Genomic DNA, 19,265 nt, shown 5'->3' with positions numbered 1-19,265 from the left:
TTAGTCCACCTGAATGTAGATACAAAATGTAGCTGTATTTGGATGGGAATCTCTGTTGTTGTTTTTGGGTCATTCTGTAATAGCAGTTCAAAGTCATAAATTAAAATTTAAAATTGTAACAAGGCTAATTATTAAATCTCGGTAACCACTTTTGTTTTCTAAGAACTTGCACAGAGTATTTTTTTCCCTTGGAAAATGTTTTATTTTTCTAAATTCACTTATCACAATAATTTAAGAACAACAGTCATACTATCATACAATTTCACTCATGTATGAGACCTTCCCTCTCCAAGAGAAGAATGACTAGGGAATCCAGAAAAGTCTACTTGATGTCCTCCTATATAAAATTGTATCAAAAATAGGATTAGAAATTAATTCTTCTGTCAGTGGGGTGAGTCAGCTCATCTACCATCTACTCTTCATCTGACTACATCCTTCCTACAACTTTCAGTGACTGGGTAAAGAAAGACATGGAAGAAGGGATTTATAAGGTGGGACCCTCTAATAGGGAATGAAATTTTAAGGACTTTGGCTTCTATTCTGGTAGACTAGATAGCCTTTAGAGAGCAGAGACGTGACATGGTCTCACTTAGATTTGGAAAGAATGATTGAGAAGATTGGATTGGAGATACACATATAGGGTTGTCAGCATGATATTAGAAACATTAATGAGTAAATGAAGTGCTGTGGGAGTAATGCATGGGGCCACCAGTCTAAAGGGGGGGAGTGTAGGGGAAATTTTCCTAGAGGAGATGTGTATATACAGAGAGATGTAGATATAATATTTACTATTGTATCCCCAAGTGTCCAGAATGGTATATAACCTATAGCAATGGCTCTAGAATATTTGTTCAATGAACAAATGAAAGCATCAGTGGATTTAGGTGCTTAAAGATGATTAGGAATTTTCTAGCATACTGAACAAAAGAGCTAAGGAATGAAGCATGGTGGATGAGAGCCACTTCCAGGCATCATTGTCCTTCCATTAGCTGAGTTTTAAGGGGGTGCTTCTTTCTAGTGCAGGATTATGTGAATAACCCTTCATCACCATACACCAACTTGTGTAACCTCATAGAACAGCTGCTGCAATGTTTAACTCTAAAATCATTTGTCTGCTGTCTTCTCAGAGACTTCTAAGATGACTTCAAAACTCTGAATCTCTCTTTGCTTTGACCAATGATGTGTAGTCCATAATGTTTTCACCGGTAATGCAAAATCTGGCTTGAGGTTTGAAAGATCACGGGGTTATTGGTAGACTGCATGGGTAGTGCTTAGCCCAGGCCTGAAATGAAAATATCACTATATTTCTGCTATTTCTTCAGCTTCTATAACTATAAGTAATAACTGCTATTATTATTGCTTTAATAGTAGTAGTATTTTCCATTATTATCCAGACTGTAATTTGTGTGCCCCTGTATATGTCCTAATTAGTTCTCTCCCTGCCATAGTAACACAAAGACACAAATCTGCCTTTCTCTGTGCCCTCTGGACCATCTGCTTATAGTCATCAAATTCCCCTTTCTTTGATCTCCAGGGACTTCTGGAATGTTTGTTTCCCATGACTTTCTCTAAATGAAACCTGGCTGGGCCCCCAAGACTCTGCTTTCCTCACACTTTCTCAAGCAGATGAAACTTCGTTTACTGGAACCACTTGTTCCTCAGGCCAGAAGATAGGAGGCCATTTCCTTCCACACCAACTGCTGCTTCCAGAATGGTTCCTCTGGCAAAACCTCCTGCTCTGTGAAGCACGCGTCCTGCTGAGCCTCCCTTGCCCCCTCCTCAAGCCGTCATCTGCCTTTACCCTTGACTTTTCTACTTCATACTCTGAAGACGTCAGCTCCTAGCTTGGATTTTGCTTCTTTGTCCCCACTCTGGTTAGTATGTGCAGAGACTCTGAACCTCAATAAACTCTCGGTTCCTTGACCACCTTACCTTTATTTTTTATTTTTAAAAATTTATCTTTATTGATAATTAATATTTGACAAAGGAGGCAAGGGCATACAATGGAATAAAGACAGTCTGTTCAATAAATGGTGTTGGGAAAACTGGTCTGGTACATGCAAAAAATGAAGCTAGACCACCAATCCACCTCACTTTTAATAAAAGTGTCCTCTATTTCACATAGACCTTGCCATTGCCAGAGCCTGCACCACCTCCATTATCTCTCTGACCACCATTGTCTAACCACTCAGCTCATTGTCACGTCCAGTTTTGCAACTTTACGACCATTTTTCATGTTATCCAAGCTCTTAGCAGTCAGCATGCCTGGTTCTTTTTCCTTTAGCTTTCAGAAAGTCACCTCTATAAGGAGGTGTTTCCTGTTCACCTTGTCTAAATTACGTTCTCCTCTGAGATTTGCTTCCACAGAACCCTGCTTCTTTCCTCACAGCACTTATCAAAATGTGAAATAATTTTATTTACTTCTACGTTGTCTTTTCTCACTCCATCCCACCTCTTTTGCACTAGAATATGACTGCAGAGGTCTTATCTCTCTTGTTCTCTGTTGGGTCCCTGGTACGTAGCACAGTGCTTAGCACATAGAAGATGACCAATAAATAATTGGTGAATGAGTACATGTGATTATCATGTAATGATGGGCTTCCACACAATTGTTTTATGACCTTGTCAAAGACCTACAGTGTTAATCAAAAGGTCAAGATTAACTTAGATAAGTAATTTATCAATTCTTGTTAAGGTGCCGAAAATCTATATTCAAACAAATTTTTGGCAGAAGAAAAAACAAATAAAATAGGCACATGTAGAGCTGCTTGTGCTAAAGTAGGCGTGGTGGGCTTGGAACCTTACCTGTGGGCCAAATCAGATTGGTTCAAAGTCACTCAGTACTGCCTTGGAACCCCTGGAGGCTTGCCCTCAATCTGGACTCCCAGCCCTCACTGTGGGCACCCTGAAGCAGGATCTCTGGGGCTAGGGCCCCTCACTCTAATTTAAACAAGTTCCTCTGCTGCTCTCCAGGCACTAATGGCATGTGGAGACCACTGAACTAGAGTGTTCATCTCATGACATTTGGTGAGAAAGACATCAAGTATGGTGGGCCTGACTATTTCAGTAAGTAGAGACTAATGCTCTGTTTGTTGTAGGTCCATTGCCTTTACTTGGACCAGATTAAATACCCTTCACTTTTGCCATGTTCCATTCCTTTCCATTCCTTTTGCCATGTTCCTCAAGCCACTTTCTGATGACTAGTTGGGCTAGAGAGATAACTGCACGAGAGAAAGGTTCATTGCTCATAAATTAGACTTCAATCTCCTGTAAGTTTACCTAGTATGAGTCAGTTTCCTCAGTTCTGTCCAAACCCAAGGACTTTGATCATTCATTCATTCAATCCACATGTACTGAACCACTATGACATACATATATATGTATATATATATACATGTATATATATATATACACACACACACATATATACACACACACACACACACACACATATATATATATATATATATAGGCATTTTACATACAAAGATGAAGAAGATAAAATGTATGGCCCTTTGAAGAAGCCAAATTTTAATTGGGTTGATAAAAGTAAGCAGTTTATGAAAAATATAATGATTGTCACAAGGAAAGGATGCATAGGATATTTGAGGAACAGAGAAAAGAATACTTTTCTCAAGAGATTTTTTTGGGGGCAAATTTCACAGAGGAAGAGATGCCTGAGGTGGGTCTGGGAGGATGACTGGAAGTTGTCAGGTGGACCAGTCAGGGATGAGAAGGACTGTACATGCTGCCATCGAGAAAACACTCGGGGGACCAGAGTCAGATGTGAGGGAGAGACAAGAGAGGCTGGGAGTCACTCTAGGAGGGCCTTGTGCCCACATGAAGAGACTAGATTTTGCTAGGAAGGTGACATGGATTTTCAATAAGGCAGGGACTTAAAAAGAATTTTCTAGCAGCATTGGGGAGTTGTGACTGGGGGCAGCGGGTCTTTTAGGAGATGGTCATCACTGTCCATTGGGAATTCTTAGGAGAACTAAGATAATGGGTCAAAATGAAGAGAAAGGGAATTATTTGAGGAAATTTAGGAAATTGATCAGACTGGAAGAGTGATGCTAAAAGAACTGCAAAAAATGGCCTCCCATTTCCCAAGGAGAGGAGTCAGGAGCAGCATGCGAGGGTGCGGGGCCTGTGGGTATTTATGACATTCGATTTCAGACCTCTGAGTTCTGGTGCCCTTGCCGATCTGGGTGTCGCCGTCAGGACTCTAAAGCTGGGTATCCGGCTCTGGAAGTTGCTGGCTGGTGGAGGTGCCGGCTGAATTTAGGGGCCGTGAAAGCACTGCCGAGGCAGAGCAGCAGAAAGGACCGCCACGCCTGCCATTTCCCGCACGGTGACTGTGCGCAGACCCGCAGCTCATGCAGACACCTGCTGCCATCAGGGCCTTTCACTTCTGTTTTACAGATGAAGAAATGGAGCCTCAAAAATATCCATTGTGCCCTGGCGGTTTTGCTCAGTGGTTAGAGTGCTGGCCTGTGATGGAAGGGTCCTGGGTTCAATTCCCGCCAAGGGCACGTACCTCGGCTGCAGGCTCGATCCCCCGCCCCGGTTGGGGCACGTGCAGGAGGCAACCAATCCATGTGTCTCCCTCACATCGATGTTTCTCCCTCTCTCTGACTCTCTCCCTTCCACTCTCTCTGAAAAGCAATGGAAAAAATATCCTCCAGTGAGGAAAAAAAAAAAATCATTTATTTAAGGCACACAGCTTGAGATAACGGAGTAATTAATGGTCCCAGTTATTTTCCTGTTCAAAGACTTTTCCTGTCCTTAAGGACCCTGGCAGAGGAAAGGGGAGATTTAGGATGGCGTCTGGAAGACTCCAGCGCTTGGAGAATGGTGGGGGGCCGAGGAGCCTGTGAACGAAACTGTGGATGACTCCCTCACGGTGCAGAAAATGTTTTCCTCTCCTGGTCTGAGTGCTTTAAGGGGACGGGACTCTGTCTTCTTCCTTGTGCAAGAGATCAGGCACCTCCACAACCCAGTCTGTATCAGCGAAGGGGCAGGAGGAAGTGAGAAACCCCAACAGCCCTTCTGTGGGACTCGGCATCTAAAAGGGTGGGGGTAACACTGGTAGCTGCAGGGCTTGGTCTGGACCCAGCCTCGAGCTGTGCAACAAGTTTGGCTTACAGTTTCTCCTGAAAACGACAGGACCCCTGCAAGAGGCAGGGTCCTGGAGTGGGTGAGAGCACAGCCTGCCTGGGGTTGGGCACGGACTGTGGATAAGGTTCCTCGCCTTGCTGGAACTCAGTTACTTTATCTGAAAAGTGGGGACAACAGGAGTAACTGTCTCAAAAGTGGTAAAGGTCAAATGAGTTAATATAAGCAAAATGCTTCTAAAACTTCCTGGCACAAAGTAAGTGATATTGTGGCCATCATTCAGGAGCAATTCATTTGCGTTCAGATAAGAAGTGTTACTTGCTTTTATAAAATTGAAATACAGCTTTTATGGCAACTATGTACATTGCTGCCTAGGTGTCTTTCATGCTGACTACGCATTTGTGCTGATGTTGCCATTTCTGAGAATGTCCTAAACAGTGTGGACTATGTCTGTTGTGGGAGCTCTTTGCTGGCCATTAACAGACACATTTGATGATGATAATATTGATTAGATGATGATTTCCCCCCTCTTCCTATCATTTAGTTTTAACATTTTTCTGGTTTAATTATATAATATTGCTCTTATATTGTATCTTTTGGGAATTATCTTGAATCTAGATATGAGAGCAGTTACATTTCTTCACACCATCATGAAGACTTAGTTATTTCTAGTCCTTAATAAGAGTAAAGATGGGAGTGGGTGGGATGCTTGAAAGCCAGTCCTTTCTGGGGATACAAATCAGTGCATCTCTTCTGTTGCTTTTTCTCACAGCTACTCCTCTCAAATCTTAGGTCAAGGGCTTTGGAAGCTGACTGCTTAGTTAGGAGAGGGCTGAAGACCATGACTGCATTTTCAACAGGACATTGGGGACAACTGGGGAAAGTGTGAGTACACAGTCCTAATAGCCCGTGCATCTTCCCTGTTTCCTTTTCAACCCTCACCTTCCACTCTCCATCTTCAGTTATTCACAGAGCAAGTGTTTCCTGAGCAATTACTGTGTGCCAGGTGCTGGGCTGCATGTTGGAGGGATAGCTAGCTAGCCAGACTTGGGCCCTGCTTGTAAGGGGCAGCCTCAGGGTCAGGGTAGGGAGGTTGGTGGGATACAGAAAAGAAAACCAAGCATTATCAAATTTCTGCCAGGTGATAAGATGCAGACAGAATGTGATACCAGGAGAGCATAAAAAAGGGGTACTCAACGCCGGCTTGGAGGTTGGGGTGAGTCTCTTAGAGTTTGCATGTGCGTGCCGTGCAAAATCATTGCCGGCTCCTGTCTCCGTGACTGGTGTGCTGTCTCTTGAATATTCTTTTCCATGTTGTTTGCCTAGTTCAAAGTCAGGGACGTGAGAAAGCTGATTTAATCACCGCATCCGCCCAAAGACGACATGCGGATATGTTCATTTCACAGATGAAGGGCTTGAAGCTCAGAGCGTTTACTTAACTTGCCCAAGTTAACACAGCTAGTGCAACACTGTGCTTCAAACTTCAGTCTTAGTCATTTACGGCCTTTTCCCCCCGGCTGCATCATATAGCAAGCAATCTGTTTCTTGATGCCCATTAAATGAATTGATGTAAGCAAAGCACCAAGCTATATGCCTGTTACGAGGAGGGTAGTTGAAAACCTGGGTTTCTGAGTCATACGGACCTGGATTGCGTCCCCTGTTCTATAATTTTCTGTCTGGGTAAACTCGGCTAACCTATTTTAATTTTCTAAGCTGCGGATTCCTTGTCCGTAAAATGGGGACGATGCCAGCATCTACCTCGTAGGGTAGCTGAATTACAGGGAAGGTGTGTAGAGAGTACTTAACACAAAGTATATTTTTTATACATATTAGAGTTTTAAAATTCATTTACCCAATAAATCTTTATTTGTTGAGCGTCTCTCTGTGACAGGCATGTTCTGGGTGAACAGTAGCGTTTTCTTCTGCTTTTTAAATTTCTTCCTCCTTTCTCGAAACACTGAGCCAAGTTAAGAGTGTATGATAAATGCTCAACAGAGATAAAGATGCGTGAAAGAAAGAAGGCTGAAGGCAACTGCGAGAAACAGGAAAGAAACTCAACTGAAGTGGAGGCAAAGGAAACAGAAGGAAAGAAAGCACAGTGGTAGGTAACAGGAAGGAAGAATGACACTTGGGACTAGAAGGCAGGGACACCGGTGGATTTTATTTAGCTTTCTCCAAGCTGCAATCTTCAGATTATTTAAACTTCTTAAACACAAAACCAGAGTTTCAGTAGTGAGGCGATTCAAGCTGACGCAACAAGCTCATGGTCACCTTGGATGCTAGGATTGAAATTATGATTTTTATTTGCCAGTTCTTTCAATTTTGGATTTAATTCATCTCTATTTTTTTACCCCTTAAAGTCAAAGAAACTTAAAATATGAGGACCAAGAATCTAAAACAGTATGAACATCAAGGGGGAATTTCTATTGGGAGCAGTGCTGTTCTAGAGGTTTGGCAAGACCATGGGAAGCCAAGAACGGACAGAATCTCAATGTGTATATATATGTAAGAAGATAAGGTTTCGCCCCAAGGGGTTCATTCAGTATGCTTTTATAGGTTTATCATTTTATCTTCCTTTTGAGTTTTGTTGAAAAAAAGGAGGTATTCTTTTGTTCTCAAATTTAAGGTAGACTTGTGTAATAACTTGCCCACGGTCATTCTATAAAGTTAATGGAGAAGTTAGGAACATAGTCCAATCCCCTAATTCCAACCCTAGAGCTAACAGAAGGCCTTGCTTTTTAAAGAAACTCAAAACTTAATGAGGACCTGCAACCTGATAAAGTGGAGTCCATTCAAAATGTCGGCGTCTTACTATTTTATCTCCTAGGTCACGTCTGCACATGTCAAACGCAGGTGAGAAGGGGACACAAGGCAGTCAGTTACACTTGGCGTGGAAGAAGTAGAATGAATGTTTGATTTTTAGAACTTTGACATTTCACTGGAATTTTAAATATCTAATAGATTTGGAATATGGTTCTTGAATGTCTCCAAGTTGGTGTTTAGTTTTCTAAAAATTAGTATTTGTCAGCCAGTGTCTCCTTCCCTTGCTTTGAAGATGAACAACGATAAGAGTGTGTGTATTCCAGAGGGTTTTGAAGGGGAGGTGGAGGAGGGCCCCCTGATTCTAACACTTGGTTTAGAGAGCGCCTTTGCTAAGCACTTTTTCCTCTGGTTTTCTGGAGTACGGTGGGGGAGGAGGAGCCAGCTGCTCGGGTTGGAATGCCCAAGTGTAAAGTTTTTGGAGTGGGGCAGGTGTTGTTATGAGCATGGCCAAATAAGCAAGAGATTTTGCCAGGCAAGGAGAATGAGTCCTGAGGTGACACCGGAATTGGGGACTGACTGGGGTGGACAGGAGGCCAGGGAGAGTCAGAAACATGGGTCAACAGTGGAGGGGAAAGTTGGGGTGCTCCCATAGGATGGAAATGGAAGTGCAAGAGAGAAGAAAGCCTTTGCGAGGCCAGGAGCATGGTGGCTGGTTAGACCAACAAAGTATAAAAAACTTTGAGAAGTTTGAGTCAGATCAAACAGGTCTTCCTCTTTGGACCCATTTACCCAAGGTCATGCTAAAATCTCAGCCCTCTGATGGCAAGGACAGATGAGTCTTTCTGAGAATTAATGAGATAGATGCAGTTATAAAGTGCCTAGTATAGTGTCTGTCATATAGTAGGTTTCTCTAAAATGCTAGCACATCCCCTCTCTGTGCCTTTCTTCTCTGATTTTCCCTCTACACAGGACCTGTCATTGAGAATGTCTGCCTTCCCATACTGTTCATGTGGGCAGTGAAAGGGGTGGTCACTAATTCAATTAGGAGTGGGCATTGCCCTAAGAGCAGCTTATCCAAAGGCCAGGTGGAAACCAATAGAAGACCCAGAAAAATAGCCTCTGCCCAGGTGTGTGGATGATAACTAGTTAAATCCATGAGTCCATCTCCCCTCTGGGCTCTAGACTAGAAAATATGGAGAGGTCTGGCCAGTTATTGGTAAAACGAAAAAAATAAGAGCAGCCATAAAGAGAAGCAGAGCCCAAGAGCATAGCTGAGTCAAGATAATGGTGGGGCGAGGGCCTTAGCACTGGTGAGAGCCCAGTGCCAGGAAGCAGCATAGGCCTGGAGGCTTGTTTCTCCCGCATCCATTGCCTCCTAGTCCAGAGCTACGTGAGCCCTGGAAACAGCAATGCCAACCGAGAGCAGCAGTGACACCGGTAGGGACACATTCCATTGGTCTTATATGGTTAAGCATCTGCCAGCCCCAGATCAGATTTGCCTGTGTCAGCACCTTCGAGTGACATACACGCCTGCCTGGTGTATGTCGCCTGTATATTTGACAGTTCAGCTTTCCTCAGGCTTCCTTCCCAAAGTCTGGCCCAACCCTCTCAGTCTTGGGCAGGCCACTCGCTCTGGTGCTACCGTGGTTACCTGGGTGCTGCGTTAGGAAGAGAGGGTGGCCTGTGGCACCAGACCGTGCCATGGGATCCTGAGGCCATGCAGAGAGGAGTTTCCTTTGGGGATTTCAGTCTGAGAAAGAATGCAAAGGGAGACTGTAAGACAGAAACTCGCAGCAAAGCAGAGCACAGAGAGGCGAGAGGGAGTAGAGAGGGTTACTATACGAGGGGGCCAGAGCGAACAGATCTCTAACAAAACAAAGCAATGATCACATGGATATCTGCAAGGTCTCATCTCTTCACGCATTAAGATAAAATCTGTCATTTTTTAAAAAAAAGAATATAATTTTACCAATCTAAATTTTGAAGACGTTTAGGGTTTCTAAAATGGGTTGTTTCTCCTAAAGATTATACTTGATTCAAGATGACATTGAAATGGCTACTAAGAAACATCTATGGCCATGACCATGCCGTCTCCTTTTGCCCCCTTCCACCACCCTTCTTCTTTGCAACGCCAGGTATGAATGGCACTGGTCTCGATAGTGTCTCTAGGGCCTCATTCCCTAGAGCTGCTGTAGAATGAGCTCCTAGAGGACATGGGAAGATCACAGAGGGTCGCCTGCCACCTGCAGCCCAGCCGTGGTAAGTGCAACTGTGCAACTGGTGAAAGGGAAGGGGAGCTGGAGGTAGCCCAACCCTCCCAGTTCCTTTCTTTAGGTAGAGCCCAAGTCCCAGGAAGCAGCATATGCCTGGGAAACTGTTTCTTCCCCACCCACAGTTCAAAGTTACTGAACTCTGGGAACAGCAATGCTTAACTGGGAGAGCAGCAGTGACACTGACAGGGCCGGTGTTGACATCTAACCACGATTCTCTTATATCAAGACACTGATGGACAGGGTTCTACCTAATCTATTTATAGAGACACAGATATCACCAAGCAAGCAAGCATACTTCTCTAAAGATCCTTCAGACAGGGCATCATCACCCCGCCTCCCTTTCCACACTACAATTATGTAATCTGCTCCTTGGAAGAAACACATCTCGGTATACCTTGTTCAGAAATAATATCAGTTTATTAATTCGATCTCCTCCCCACATAAGGGAAAACTGTCCACAGCAGTAGAAAGGAAGTCTCAGGTTCCATGCAGGGGATTTTCTTAGGGCCTCCCTTAACTGTGAGCCACTAGTAACTAGTTTATAGCCAATACGATAACAAGATGTAACTGGATGGATTTGAGCACTTTCCCCTGTGAAAACCAAAGAAAATTCTTGCACTTCTAGACCAGTTCTCAGACCAGTGGGACAACCCTCTTGCCTTACCTTGGCTCATGACCCATTTATTGAGATTCCCAGGCCCAGAGCACGTTCCCTGAGCAAGGAGGGATGTATTTATACCAGCTGGCAAGGAAGGTGAGTTTGCCTGTCTTGACCTCTGCCAGGGCTCCAGTCCTGTTTAAAGGACAGCTCTTGGACTAAGGCCATAGGGAGAGGATAATTGGGGAGAGTGCGTTTTGGATGAATATCGATGGAGTGCTTCATGTGTGCCAGGTGCTGCACAAACAAGTTAATCCCCCCCCCCCCCCCAGCTGTGTCAGGTGGTTATGATCATGTTTCCATTAAACTTGTACGTGTCTTACAACTGGCAACTGCTACAGCTGGGATCAAAATCCAGGCTCTTCTGGCTCCAAAACCGTGTGTTTCTCACATATAACACATGCCTGCCTCACAGGGCTCTCAGTGCCATCACATCTGTAATTAGAAGTGTTTCTTTTTTATTAGATCCAAGTGAATACTATCCTTCCTACTGAGCTACTCTGAGGTGGTCGAATGTGCCCGAGTCCACTCTAGTTAGAGTGGACAGTGGGAATCACCCAACCTTTGGCTGCTTCTCTTCTCCAATCTCAGTTATATATGTTGGATACCAAGAACTGATGCTCCACTGAACAATCCCCAACACTTTAGCACGGCTAAAGAGGCGCTGGGCTGTTGCTCTCAGAAAACCACGATGTAAGCCAGCACTGCCTGGGCTGTTGGTCTCTCACTATGTACATGAAACACACAGAGACTATGATCATCTGCTCAGCTTCTTTGCCAGCCTAGGAACAAAGCTCCTTATCTTCATGGAAACTTTATTTCTCTTCTTCCTCTACACTCCCCTTAGAAACACACATATCCAGACATGGTCGTCATGGAGTGGTGATGTCATTTCATCCATGTTGGTCTTTTCATGAAAACTTATTTTATGTCTTGGCATTTCAGTGCCTGAAAATCTGGAAAAACATAATAAATACGTGGGCACTTGTGAGTTGTGTGCCAGGGTCAGAGATGAATGGAGGAAAGTGAAGGTATCTTTCAACCTCGGTAACCCCCAGTGACCAGAGAAGCTGGTCCCATGGCTTTTTACTCCCGAGACACTAGCTCTATGATGTCATCTTCATGGGGATTTATACACTGATGAAAACATCTATTTTCTGTCATTAGTAAGAGGATGCCTGAGTGTTGAGTTACAACATTTTTTAACTTTCCAGACTCATCAGCAGGATTGTCTATACTCTGGGACCTTAGCATAGAACTCACTTTTAGCAAAGTCTAGTTTTTTTGGGTTTTTTGATGACTGGAACTGCTTCTCTCTCTCTCTTTTTTTTAAAAAATATATATTTATTGATTTCAGAGAGAGGAAAGGGGAGGGAGAGAGAGAGATAGAAAAATCAATTATGAGAGAGTCATTGATCGGCTGCAGCCTGCAACCCGGGCATGTGCCCTGACAGGGAATCAAACCCTGATCGCCTGGATCCTAGGTCAGCGCTCAACCGCTGAGCCACGCCCGGACAGGCACAAAGTCTAGTTTCTATATTCTGGGTAGTAACTTATCAGATGGGTGACCCAAAAGATGGAAGCGAAAGCTTTTGTGTCTACATTTTCTGCTCTATCAATCTCATCTCCTACATTCAGCCAGTCACTTTTCTGTTCACTGTCTTCAAGGTTTCTCCATCCCACACCCAGACCTGCATGGTTTCAGAATGAGAAGGACAGCACTGGCAGTCCACAGGTGTGCAGACCAATCTGCAAAAGAACCCCTGTGTGCCAAGGTAGGTTGTGAGACACATATTCCACACTTCAGCGCAACTTGTGAAATGGGAGGGAGGTAACTCTAAAGACCAGACTTAGTAGGTTTTTACCATTATTCATGTTTTATTTGCAACTGTGAATTGACCTTAAATCAGAATTTTTTCTACAAAATCAACTTCACTCACAGGAATAGAATACCTACCTAAACATCTTGGAGATAGCTGACTCAATTTCCCATCTGTAAAGTACAGATAATGATGCCTACCTAATGGCGTTGTGAAAAATAAATGGAATAAATTCATAATGCCTGACATGTAGTGTATCCTCATTAAATGATGATTTTAATCACAACTTATATATTCCTGCTAAGAGCATCACCTTTCTGCAGCCACCCTGGGGATCTTGTGTTAAACCCCATCTTAGATTGTTCATTCATTTTCCATATCCAGACACCAGACTCTATTCATCTTTCATCTCTTTGCACCCAACTGTTCATTCCTCCCATGAATATATTACTAGTCACTTCTATTTCATGTCCAGGTTACTGTCATAGCCTGCTAGCAGAATTAATTAAGCAGTGCATTCATTTGAGGAGTGTTTATCGAGCATCTAACATTGCACCGTGTAATGGCACTGGGGCTAGAGGGGCAAACACTCTGACAAGGGCCCTGTTCTCATGGTACTTACATTCTTGAAGATGAAGATAGAATGGCGAAGTAAACAAGTAAATGAACAACAAAAATTTTGACGGTGACAAGTATGATGCAAGCACTAAAACAGAGTGATGTGATAGAGCATGAGTGGCAGGGGAAGAGTGGGATAGGCTACATTAAATAGGTGTCCAGGGAAGATCCATCTGTGGAGAAGCTGCTGGAGCTGAGATCTGAATGACAAGAAGGAACCCAAGGTCTGGGAGCAGAGCGTGCCAGGCAGGGCAGTGAGTGCCACGGGTCCTTGCACAGGAATAAGAAGGCCAGTATGGTTGTCATATGAATGAGGGGCCTAGTGATACAAGATGAATTCAGAGAGAAGGGAAGGACCGTATCTTGTAGGAACATCAGATCATGGAGGTCATGGGAAGGACTTTGGGTTTTATCAAAGGTGCAATATAAGTCTCTGGAGGATTTCAACAGGGAGATAACATGTTGTGATTGCCATTTTATAAAGCTCACCCTGATGGCCAAGTGGAGAATGAACTAGGGTCCATTAAGAGTCAAAGTAGGAATTAGAGTAGCCAAGAGAAAGATTGGTTGCTAGTACCACTGGAAATAATACAAAAAGAAAAATACAGGATATGGTTTTAAGAAAATTCCACACTGATTTTCCTAAGGTCATTTCCCAATTCCAGAATTTCCAGTTCTACCACATTATATTTCTTGCAGAATTAAATCTGAATGACTGGTTTCTAAAGTCCTCTGTGATCCTTCTGTGGCCGCTCATTGATTGTTGACTTCTCCAAACTCCCATACGATCTATACTGTGTAGTTAATATGCAAGTAAGTAATAACACACTGTTTGTGCAGCGCTTAAGGTATGTTAGTCTTCTTTTTCAAGACAGAAAATTCCTTTAGAACAGGCTCTGTGCTCGCATTTTCTTCCACAACCTCCCTGGCACTTAGCACAGCCCGAAACACAGGGCATGTGTTGAAATTGCTTATTGATTGATTAAAAACATACATCACTAGCATTCGTCTCTTTGGTATTTCTTTCGTATGAAGAAGGGTGATTATCTGTCAATATTCATTGCACCATTGAACCAATGTGCAGTGCATTAATCATCTCTGAAATAACCAGATGAGGCTTTCTTGTAATCTTTCTATTTTGCTGAGATAATTTCACTTGCTTTGGAGTTTATGAGGCCATAAGTGGCTCCCATCTGTTGATGAACATATTTTTAAGAGTCATTTAGTCTCAAGAATGGAATACTTGAGGGGAAGTTAAATTGTAACTTTTATATTAAGTGTCATCTTAGTAACACAACCAAAATTGGAAGCATGTGTTCAATTTTGGTCTTTCATTTTCAAAGCTTTAGGTCAGGCAAAGAATTAATTTCATTTGTTTACAAAGTAGATTATGCCTAATAAAATCTATTTTGTTTATGGTCACATTTTAGTCAATCCATTGCCTTAGAAAATGAGAGAACTCGGATTGGTTAATCATTCAACATAGTAAATTACATTGTTTTTACATCCACAGAACATTGGCCTAATTGAATTATCCAGTAATAGTATGATGAAAATATTTCCCTTTAATACATTTTGAGCAAGGCACATACCAGTGATGAAACACTGAAGACTCTTGTTTATTCCACCCTTGTTTGATGATCGACCACAGAATGTAATGTAACATTTCTGGGGACAATAACTTTTTCCACATTAAGGATAATAAAGGCAAGGTAGCTTTCACTGGGATCTTTACTGGTGCTCTGAGCTTTCACTACTTGTTTCTGTATCTTTTCCTTCCCAGAAATTTGTTCTCCGTTAACTGCTACTTTACAAAATTAAAAGTTTATATAAAAATGTTTTAATTTATGCATAATAAAAGAGATATATGATCACTTTCTCTCTCTAGTGAGGGGCAGAAACTGTCTAGGGCACTTTCTTTCACTCCTGAGATTCTGAGGAGTAGCATTTTCTCAGCAAAACGCACACATACAGTCCACACACAGTGTCAGGGGAGTCCGGGATCTGCCCTCAGAGATCAGAACCATGTCCATAGCATGGATCCTGCATAACGGCCTCAGTATTAATCACCACTACTTGTTATTTTTTTCTTTTTGGGCTCTTAGAAATATGCTGGAAATAGTAAAATTCAAACTGATGAGATTTTAAGTAAAAAATATTTTGATTTGTAAATAGAAAGGAAATAGCCATTTTAGCATAATTATACCAAAATTAGATTAACCTAATCAATGATAGGTACACAATGTAAAAGTATTTCTAATCCCTTGCTCACTGCTTCTTAAAACACAATTTTTAAAATGTCAACAACTTGTATTCAAAATGATGACAACTCAAGTGACCCTTTCACATAATTACAGAAGATACGAATTTTCACTTGAGTTTTTAATTCACTTTGTTATCATGAGGTGGAAAAATAACATGGGCAAAATAGTGATAAACAGAATACTGTATTTTAGAATGTATATTCAAACGTGATGACAGATTGGCTCTTTTGCCCATTTTAATCATAGCTTTAATCCAAGATGTAAAAAAAAGACTTTCTACACAGAGGTGGTATTTGAGTTAATGCGTGTTGAAGGGTCTCTACTGATTGTGCTCCTGGCCAGTACAATTTAGCTACTGAGGTGTGTTGCTAAGTGTTGAGAAAAAAACCCCAAATGATGGTGCCAACCATTTTGCTAATAAAATCTGCTAAGCTGAAAAATATCAGTTACCCAGTCACTCATCCTTAGGTACAGATGCTACCAAGTAGGGAGGAATATAATTAGAAAAACTCAGAGGAGGAAAGAAAAGAGAAACTGGTTGACTAGAAATCATTCTTGGAATAGGTTTCACTGGCCTATGGGGTGATAACATCTTAGGTGGTGAGATCCACTTACCCTAGATGGTAAGTTCACTATTTTTATTCATTTTCATAGATGCTGCATTTTCAGCACAGAGACTCAGTGTCCCATATTTTCTCACACGAGTACATATATAATGACCTGGTTTTTACTAATAGTGAGGAACTTATAAAAGAGTTTTTAGAAGTAAGGTGCTTGTTCTGGAAGATAAAAGAACACGAGAACATTTTGTAGTTGGTGAGAATAGAAGCTTTTCCTTCAGTTCTCATTTTATGCCCATGTTAGATCTGTCTGGGCTCCACCAGGGAAAATGGCCAGTGGGCAGCCGATTATCCCAATGTATATTTTTTCCCCTCCACTTTCTAATCTCTTTTCAGGTGACAAATAGTTTTTCTCTTAGAGCAGATTCACTTGGTTTTTCACTTAATTAAAAAAGTAATTTAGTGCTCAACAGGAGCCCAGAGTGAGGATACGCTCATCTTGATTGCTCCAACGCTCTGAAAAATAATAAAAACGCACCACATCATAAATATCTGTATCCCAGAGTCCGTAACCAATTGCTTCAGTGTTGGTGTAAAAGCTGGAGTGCTGATTCCGGTGGTCGTAAGGGGGATCATTTAATTAACAGAGCTTCCAGAGCAAGGGTTGGCACAGCGCAGTCATGAAGAGAAAGGATTTCAGAAAGAGCTACACCTCGGTTCAGATTCCAGCTCTGCCACCCACCAGCTGCGTGCCTATAAAGAACGACATTGAAAGTCACACAGAATAGTGGCTGGTGCTTCCAACGTGCAGTTGGATGGCCCGCTGTCATTCTGGTGCGTGACGCTGGGCCAGCTACTTAAACTCACTAGCTTTGGCTCTGGTTTGTACCTGCCTCACAGGGTTGCTGCTGTGAGGTTTAAATGAGATCATATTATGTACACTTTAGCCTAGTGCCTATACACAGAAGGCTCATTAAGTACTTAAGAATGATGCTATAGATATTATTATTATTAATTTAGTGTTAAGCACAGCAGGACCTAAAAAATTACTGAACCTTTCAAGCCTGAGTTTCCACCTTAAAAAAAAAGAGATTAAAATGTGCATCCACATGGGGTGGTTGTGACAAATAAATGAGATGGCACATTGAGTGACCAGCACAGTTATTGGTCGTAATTATTCAGAAGCATTCTGAGTACTTGAGTGAGAATTATCTGCCTATTTGATTGCTAGTAGATCTTGCATTTTGCTAATAAGCAATTTTCTTTATCCCAACCGTTATTTTCTTCTTGAGTTCATGCATTTAAAACACGCGAGGGCCATTTTCTCCCCCTTCCTTTGCCATGGCAATGTATTTCCACACTATGGTCTAGTGTTTATTTCCACAGATAGCCTTATACAATATTATAACTTTCTTGGCTTCCAATGAAAGAGGTGAGCCTTTGACATTTACACCTAAGTATTTTCTGGGTATGAAGCCATCTGACCCTTATCAAAGACCGTCTTTGTTAACCACCATTAGTGTCACTACTTTTTGGCCCTTGCCGTCTTGCTTTCAAGAGTTTAAAAAAAGACTCATAAATTGGAGAGCTATTCTAAAGCATAACTTCCAATTCTAGAAGGTAATCTTAAAAGATAATTAGGGAGATGGGGTCTTTACTGGCTCTAGTGCTGAACTTGCACAGAGAAACTCTCTTTAAGTCAAAGTTGCCTCCTTGCATGCATGGCCATTTTGATAAGAATAGTGCAAGGTAATGCAATCCCATTTTAAATTTAGAAGTTGTAAAGTTCATGCTACACTGAAAAGGCGCAGTGAATGGCACTGCCACACTTATAGTTGAGAAAAAAGTCAGGTGCTCAAGTCTTGAACTAGGCAAACAGTTTAACTTTCTACAGACAATTAGGGAATGGAATGGAATGTGGACATACAGGTGAGATAAAGGCGTGGGTCCCCCTGCTCTTCGATTTTTTCATTCCCTGACTGGGCGACTTATTCATAAAAACGATGTGCAGTCTTAGCTTGTTCCTTCTGGTTTTGGTTTAAATTCCTTACCCGGAGGGCAAAGGACAACACCTGGTCTTGCCTTGTACAAACCAAGGACACACCAGGTTTGAGCTGTCCAGGGTACAGGAGTAGATTGCCTTCCTTTCCCAGTCCCCCTGGCTACTAGGGTAATAATTCAGTGAGCTGAAGAATTTAGTCAACCAGCAATTGGTTGGGTGCTTATGATGTGCAAGGTTTAACAGTGAACACAGAAATGAACCAAACATGATTTCTTCCCTTTAGGATGATACTATCTAGTTTCAAAATCATAGGGATATAAATGATTGGAATATAGAGTAGAAAGTGCAAGTTTATGACAAAGAGTCAGAAAAAATATAGGAGTATAGGAGAAGGAAAGATTATTCTTAGTTATAGGAGGAGGAAAGCTTCATGGAAAAGGTGATATTTGAGTTATTTCTTAGAATATGAGTAAATTTTGTACATGATGAAAAAGGGGTGAATATGTTGGTAGAACAGTGTTATATAGGACCCATTAGTTTAACATAAGAGAGCAGAGTGGGAAATTAATCTAGGGAGATGGAGAGCCTGCTCTCCAGAGGATTATGAGGTCACAGGGCTTTGCATTTCATATTTAAAGGTTAGAATTTTATCCTATAGATGACAGACTAGTGGGTTCAATCTTGGCTTTTTTTTCAGAATCACATACTGAGTTTATAAAGTTACAGGGGTCCACTCAAGATCATCCCCTACACTTGTGAGGCCTAGAGTATTAATGGAAGCCCACATGCTATATGTCTAAATAATTAAATGTTTTAAAGGAAGAGATACACAAGACCTGGCCCTTCTTCCCACTCAGGGTCTGCATCCTGTCCCAAAGGACTGCTCTTGCCCAGAAGCTAAAGGAGCCCCACTTCCCCTCAGGGTTGCCTGCCACGAGGGACCTGACTGGTCACATGGACCTTTAGGGGGAGGCACAGCAGAGGCTAATCTCAGTAGGGGACTCCTTAGCAGTGGCTAGACCAGCCTCCATCAAGGATGGGATGACTCAGGAAAGCTCTTTAGGTCCCTGGGAGGGCAGTTCTCCTTTCTGACTCAGGATTGCCAGGCAGTTCTAAGTGTAATGCGAAACTATACTCACCTACTCCACCCACCTCCAGAACAGAAGGGAGGAAGGAAGTGCTCTTATCTGAG

At 42.3% G+C, this 19,265-nt stretch overlaps 1 protein-coding gene across 3 annotated transcripts in view; it reads right to left on the bottom strand.

Moving 5' to 3' along the window:
* CHST9 (carbohydrate sulfotransferase 9) overlaps positions 1 to 19,265 on the bottom strand; it is a 194,744-nt gene that overhangs the window by 9,914 nt on the left and 165,565 nt on the right. The gene's annotated exons all lie outside the window — the stretch shown is intronic.

The sequence above is a fragment of the Miniopterus schreibersii genome (assembly GCF_964146895.1).
Source record: "Miniopterus schreibersii genome assembly, chromosome: 10".
Taxonomy (NCBI): Eukaryota; Metazoa; Chordata; class Mammalia; order Chiroptera; family Miniopteridae; genus Miniopterus; species Miniopterus schreibersii.
This window is presented reverse-complemented; position numbering and strand designations above follow the sequence as displayed.